The following is a 7,303-nucleotide window of genomic DNA, read 5'->3' on the forward strand; positions in this document are numbered from 1 at the left end:
AAAAAAAAAAAAAAAAAAAACTATTTATAAAAATATTTATTAAAAATACTAGATAATATTCAACAATGTAAAACCAGTTGAAATTATCCATTTAACTGATGAAGAGCCACTGTTTTTTTAGTATTTACATGGCAAAATATTTTAAATTAAGAAACAAGTAAGAGGTTAACAGCTTCTTTCAGAAGTTTGTGATAATATTCTCTGCTTCATAGATCCTAGAGGTCAGCTGGGTTCCAAATTGGGCAGCACCTTATTCCTTTAGCTATATATATTTTCATGTGGACCTCTAACAAACAAATACTACAACTTGAGAGAATTTCAGAGTACTACTTTTTAGCCTCAAAGATCTTCTTCCAACTTGGGATTTGATACATTTAAATAATTTATAAAAAAATGTACAAACACTTCAAATAAAATTCTGAAGTTCTTCAGAAGATATTACTAAAATATAGGTATGTTTTCCTTTAAATATCTGGGATTCTATCTACAGTGCCTCTGTTATATTCATTCAAATTATTCTTATAATCTAAAACAATGAAGCGTCTCAACTGGTGGAATGCTGCCAGAGGATTTCAGCAGAGTTTGAAGGCAACATAACCAAAAGGCATAGTTTAAGTTGGCTTAGGAAATGAATGGGCTCCTTATCAGAGCAGCTGAAGGCTGTATACAATTAACAGCATCTGCCAACATTCACAGGGCCCCATATAGAACAAGGGGGCCCGACAGCCCCGCAGCAACCTTCAGCTTCTGGCACTCTCGGATCCACATGCCGTGAAAACAGAAAGCCGGCTTCAAGCCATCACTAGAAGGACACAGAATCATTTTAGTGATATTGCTAATTCATGTTAATTATTTAGAACAATTCTGTTAACCTTAGCATCAGGCTTCAAATTAGCCAGCTATCATTCAAAATATAAAATACCATTTGTAGAGATAAGTTTATATTTATAATAACTGATTTTACAATCTTTTCCATGTTATTTTTATTTTTAAAGACTATGAGAAGTATCTACCTACCTGCCTTTTTATATGATGAACTCTCAATTTAAATCAGCTAAAATATTTTTGCATGAGGAGTACTAAATTCATTATATGGCACTTTTTAGTTGTTTTTGTATATAATACATTTCTCTCATGAGCATGTACAAAACAAAGCAAATCCAGAGTTTCATTAAATAAATTTATTTGTTAAAATAATTTAACTCCAAATACAACTGTTGAATTTGCATTGAGTTATAACTACAATTCATGTTTTAATTGAAATGTCAAGGTTTAACAACTGACATTGTTACAAAACAATAAACTGTTGTTCAATTTTAAATGGTCAGTTGTATTAGAGCGCAACACTTAACTGTGAACTATATCTCTGGGAAACCTCAAATCAATAATGATAAGTCTGTTTCCAAAACCCACTGCAGTCATTCTTGAAACCCTGATCAAGATTTAATAGATGCACAATGACATGTTAAATAAAAAAAAAGAACCCCATAGTCCTTAATGTTTGATTGGCTAAGGGACAATTAAAGCTTACCCAGTGCTAACACAAGACTACTGATAAGAACAAAAAATTTAAAAAACACACAAGCAAAAAACAGCAACAAACAAAACAAAGCACTTTCATATTCATACATACACTGACAACATTAACATTCATACTGGAAAACCCTTGAAAACAAATACCAGACAGTCTTAGGCAACATTTCTTTATATAGAAAAGCAAATATCAGTAGTATTACCACAGAAAAGTGATGGCAACTGTAGCAATTCGAGTCAAAAGTTCAGTCCTAATTCTACAAACCAAAGGAGAAAATCATCAAAGCACCTTTCGATAGTTTAAGAAAAGATCTGATGTAATACTTTTGATCAGATGCTGGCTTGTTTTGTATAAGTTGAACAAAATGAAAGGCATCAGTTACCATCACTATCACAGTTTAAAAGAACCCAAAAGTTGCAACATCAAAAGAAAAAAAATTCAAAGATGCTGCCTTTGTATAAAAGTAAAAAAAAGAAAATCTTATCACAAGAGCTAAAGAAAAAGTGGGTCTTTGGATCAAACCATAATATTTTTAAGGCATGTGAGAAAAACTTTCACGTATCTAAGTTGCTAGTCTGATCAGGGCATAAAATAAATCGTGACACAAGGTCAACTTCTTCTGTAGCCACTAAGGTTTCATATGCCAACAAATGTAATCTTCCTGTTCTTAAGCATTTTATTACTGTAATATCTCAACAAACACATTCATTTGCCAACTGAGTTATATTCACACCAGATGGATAGGAATTTCCAGTTTCGGGATGTCCTTGATGCCTTGGTCACCAAATATGCAGGGCTGCGTGGAAACACTGATCAGGCAGCCAGATCAGTTATTATTCATGTCTTGACAGTAAAAGCCCACCTTGTCATCTGACACAAATGTTTTTAACTATTAATACAATTCAAAATTTTAGATCATTTTTTCCACTTTACATTCTGCCATATCTTTCATATTATTTAACCTATTTTCACATCTGCATAGCAAGTCATAATGTCAAACTCTGGGATCTTTATAGTTATTTCTATTTTGCAATTTTACTTGTCAAACATTGCTATTAGTTATAGAATTCAAAAGAATCATTCTGAGAAGTTAGAGGAATCAAAACTCAACCAATTCACTAACAAATATTTTTATTTCAGTAGAGAAATCATATATCTTGAATCTCCAATTTCTCTACGTTTGAATCAAACCAACTTTTATGCAGTGAAATGCGTTTCAATAAAATTGGTTAAAAATTTTTTCCTATAAACAAGGTGCTTCATAACTGAGGATTGTAAAAAATTATACTGAAGAATGTAAATATTCAAAATTCAAAGATTTTTGACAACTATGGCCTGGTTTCATTCACCTATCTCTTCAGCTTTTTCATTATGAAAAATACTATCAACCTTTTTTTTTTTCATCCTCTAAGTTTAATGCCAGTTATTAAACACTTGGGGGGCTACCAATGATTTCATAAAAGTATAAAAGACACTTCAATAATTTAAAAGAAAAAAGTTTTTGATACACTATATTCTGCAGTATAGATTCTTAGTATAGGCAAATTATCTCTGACTTGTGCCAAATTCTTCGGAACAATAAACACACATGCACACACAAACACACACTCTTCTCTCAGTGACACACGTAAGACCAGAGGTTACTTGCACAAGACTGTGAAACCAACAAAATGTGGGGTGGTGTATAGATCGCAGGCTCAGTGATATTGCAGTTCTGAAGGCCAAATTCTTCTCCCAAGGCCCAGCTCAAGATAATCTTTTCAGCATTTGTAACTGAAGTTAGCTGAAGATCCCTCTATACTTGATTGTAAAACTTACGAATAGGTTTTTCCTGTGCCATTAGTCATGCAAATGATAAATACTTCACGGCTATGAAAACCAAAAATGTCAGAGCTTGAGCACCTTTTCAAAACAAAATATTCAATCCAGCTTTATTTGACACTTCAGTAATCAGGGCAAAATTGTTCTAAGAAAACCTTTATATAATTCTCCAGGAAAATTAAAGATAAAAGGCTTTTGTCCCTTACCTTCCACTCTATAATTTATGTTCACTTTTAAGCCCAAATTATTTCACATGGTTATTCAATTTTTAAAATGCCTGCAATAAAGCTCTGCTACAGCAAACTTGATTTTGAAAGCAGGTTAGCCACAGTTTACACTACAACCATAGCCCTTAAAGGCGAGAAGGAATTTGCTGCTTTAATGAACTTAAAAATGCCAGATACTCGTACTGTCCTGTGAGGTTTCTGCAAACGGGAACATGTGGATGCAACATGGCTTCATTTTCCTTACATGATGGTACTAGTTTATCTATTAGAATGCTTCTTGTTAGTAAGGCTAGGTAATCTCTTCCCATCACAGTTGCTTCCCTCTTGTTCAGTAAAGTTACAAAGACCACCCCTGCTCAGTTAACAGAGGGCGGGGTCGGGGTTTTAATTCTGATCAAACCCTTGTGAAAGCCTCCATTTTCTGTGGCAAAGCAGGTGATTTAACAAATTCTAAAGCCAGACTATTTTTACATAACCTGTTCTGACTTTTGCTCTATCAAGGATTGAAGCATGAGTTAGTTCCATGTCACAAATTAGAGTAACAGCTACAATTAAGCATCAATTTTGAAAAACAGAAATGTGTTAGCTGAGCAAAGAATCTCTCCCTGTAATGCTGTTGGCAGGTCAGCTGTTATTATCTTACTTGACGAAATACATTGGTTAGAAGCTCTATCCCAATTCCTGAAATTCAGTACTCTTGTAGGAAAATATTTCTCCTTTACTTATTTTTTTAAAGAAGACAAAATATTTTAATTGTAAGTGGTCATAGGAATTCTTCTGGTTTCTCCCTTATGGTTATTTTTAATTTATACAATAGTTGCTTCTGTCAACTCAGCGACAATGCCATCATAGCTTTCAAATGAGATCACCCTGTAGATCGATGGACTATGCCTTAAAGTTGCAGATGCATAAAGGAGACTGAGGACAAATGGTGAAAACTGTAGTTACTGAACCCAAATGTTACTCAGAGATATCAACTGACAACCACTGCTCAATTCTGAATAAGGGCTGCAGTTCTCTGTAGATTAACACCACGCATCCTGCAAGTTCTGCAGTGGAGTAGGCGAGTTTTCTATCACCTACGACACTGGGCAAATCCCATCCAGGACAGCCATATTTGGATGCTATTGTATGTTACATGCAGAACAGCATGGGTCATCTTTGTCAGGCTGAGCAGCATAGTTCATCTGCCTCACAATTTCTGCAAAGAGTTCGTCCACCATTGTTTTACTCTTAGCGGAAGTTTCCATAAAGGGGCAGCCCCACTCTTCAGCAAGTGCTCTGCCTTCATTGGACGATACTTCTCTCTCACTTTCCAGGTCCACTTTGTTCCCGACCAAGATGACTGGCACTTTCTCATACCTATGAGAGAATACACAAAACACACAGACATTGTAATAGCACAAAGTTAAACAGGTCACGTGGATTTTTGTTTTGGGGGGCTATTCCAGCATAAATGATATCTTCAGTTGCATGAAAATGATTTGTACCACTTGGCTTGATACTTATCTGAGGGCATTTGAAGCTGCTCTCACAGTGGATCATAAAATGAGTTTTATGAAATGATGTTTTAATTAATCAATTATACATCCTTTAAAATCAATTTATCTTTCCAGATATACTTGGAAAATTATTCTCAGAAACTCAGACTAAATCCTCTTAATTTTTTTTCTATTCTGAGGGAGGGTTGCACAAAATTTCACAGTTGATCACATAATAAATAACTCCAATGAGCAAACAACTTATAATTATCAGCATTTCACTATGTTCTATGTGTATAAAATTGATCATGTTCATATAAAAATTAGCCGAGTATGGTGGCAGGTGCCTGTAGTTCCAGCTACTCAGGAGGCTGAGACAGGAGAATTGCTTGAACCAGGGAGGCAGAGGTTGTAGTGAGCTGATATCATGCCACTGCACTCCAGTCTGAAAAAATGATCATGTTCGTTCTAATAGTTCTCAGATAAGAAAAAAGCTAGTAGAAATCATCCAAATGGAAGCCATCAAATACAACCACACCCCATCCCTTCAGAAAACTTTTATGGATTAGTCAGTTCAAAGAGAAACAATTAGGATTCTTTTAAGACTGACAAGAATTCAGCCTCAATTAGCTTTAATTGGTGTTATTTCTCTTTTTCTTCCTAACTAAAATAGGTATCTCTGAGTAAACATGTTTGGAAAGAGCTAAACTAATAAAAATAGTAAGTGATAAGAAAGAACAAAGAAAAAAGCTCCTAAGTCATTTTGGTGCCTAAGATGATTGTCTCTACAATGGTTACTCCATGTAGCACAGGTCACAACAGATGTCAGCGCTGGTGCTGGCCTGCACATTTATTTACTATTCTTGTTTATGTTTGTTCTAAGAAAGGTAGCTGAAATATTTTCACAAGACATTTTAAAAGGTTTTTGTGATTTTAGTATAAATCAGTGTGTGTGCATATGTGTGTGTGTCTTCCCCTAAGCAGAGTGTATTTCTGATTTAAAAGAGGTAAACAGCAAGATCACACATAAATGATAACAAATGTGACTGGACACTGTTAATCTATCAGAAGAGAAAACCCACCCCATGGTCAAATCTTTGAGGCAGGATGCACAGACAATTTTTATCATTCAGTAAACTGGATAATAGACAGGTGGTTATTGTTTGCTATACTTCCACAAATTTCATCATCCTGTCAAGAGGGTTCTCTCCACTCACCCTAACTTGTAAAGCAAACCAAATTCCCAACAGTCTCACTTTTTTCTTTGCCACTACATCAAACTAAGAATGGTCTCAACAAGAGGGCACACTCCAGGTAGTGTGCCATTGGCAATGTGGAACATGAAAACAACTTAAAAATGACTGGAAGTAACAACATCAAAGGCAAACCTAGAAGTTGGATATTATCATTTCGTAGGAAATGAATCTGGACAACTTCAATTTATATCAAAGGACTTTATATAAATTTACTGTACACTACTGTATCTTATGATTTCGGGCCTTAGATCATGCTGACAGCTATGAACATAAGACACAAGGGTTTTTTAACATCTTCTAGGACTCTTACATACAAACAATTTGTGCATCCCATGGCCTATGGGCGGGCAAGTGGCAGTGAGAATAAAGCTGCATTACAGAACACCATATATTTGCTACTTTGCATATAAACTCTCTTGATAGGCTATACAGAGAAGCTTGGCAGGGAGCAGACACTGCCAGCCATGTCAGGACAATGTCAGTTTCCAATTTGTGTTACTTGCAAAATGTAATTACATTTCATTTTTCTTATGAGAGTATACACATCACAGTGTGCTTTAAAATGCTCTGCTTGGCAGTGAAGTAATTAAAAAACATTAATAAAATTAAGTAAAACTTATTGGTTGAATTTAAGTTGAAACAAATTTCGGTCTGTCTACGAATAATAAAAAGTGGTAAGACATCACTTTCTATTAGCTGAGATAAATGATAAATATTTTAAAGAATGTAAGTTTAAATACAATACTATTTTTTTTTTTTTTTTGAGACGGAGTCTTACTCTGTCACCCATACTGGACTGCAGTGGCGTGATCTTTGCTCACTGCAAGCTCTGCCTTCCAGGTTCACGGCCATTCTCCTGCCTCAGCCTCCCGAGTAGCTAGGACTACAGGCGCCCGCCACCATGCCCGGCTAATTTTTTGTATATTTAGTAGAGACCGGGTTTTACTGTGTTAGCCAGGATGGTCTCGATCTCCTGACCTCGTG

Source organism: Mandrillus leucophaeus, unplaced genomic scaffold, assembly GCF_000951045.1.
Source record: "Mandrillus leucophaeus isolate KB7577 unplaced genomic scaffold, Mleu.le_1.0 Scaffold879, whole genome shotgun sequence".
Lineage (NCBI taxonomy): Eukaryota > Metazoa > Chordata > Mammalia > Primates > Cercopithecidae > Mandrillus > Mandrillus leucophaeus.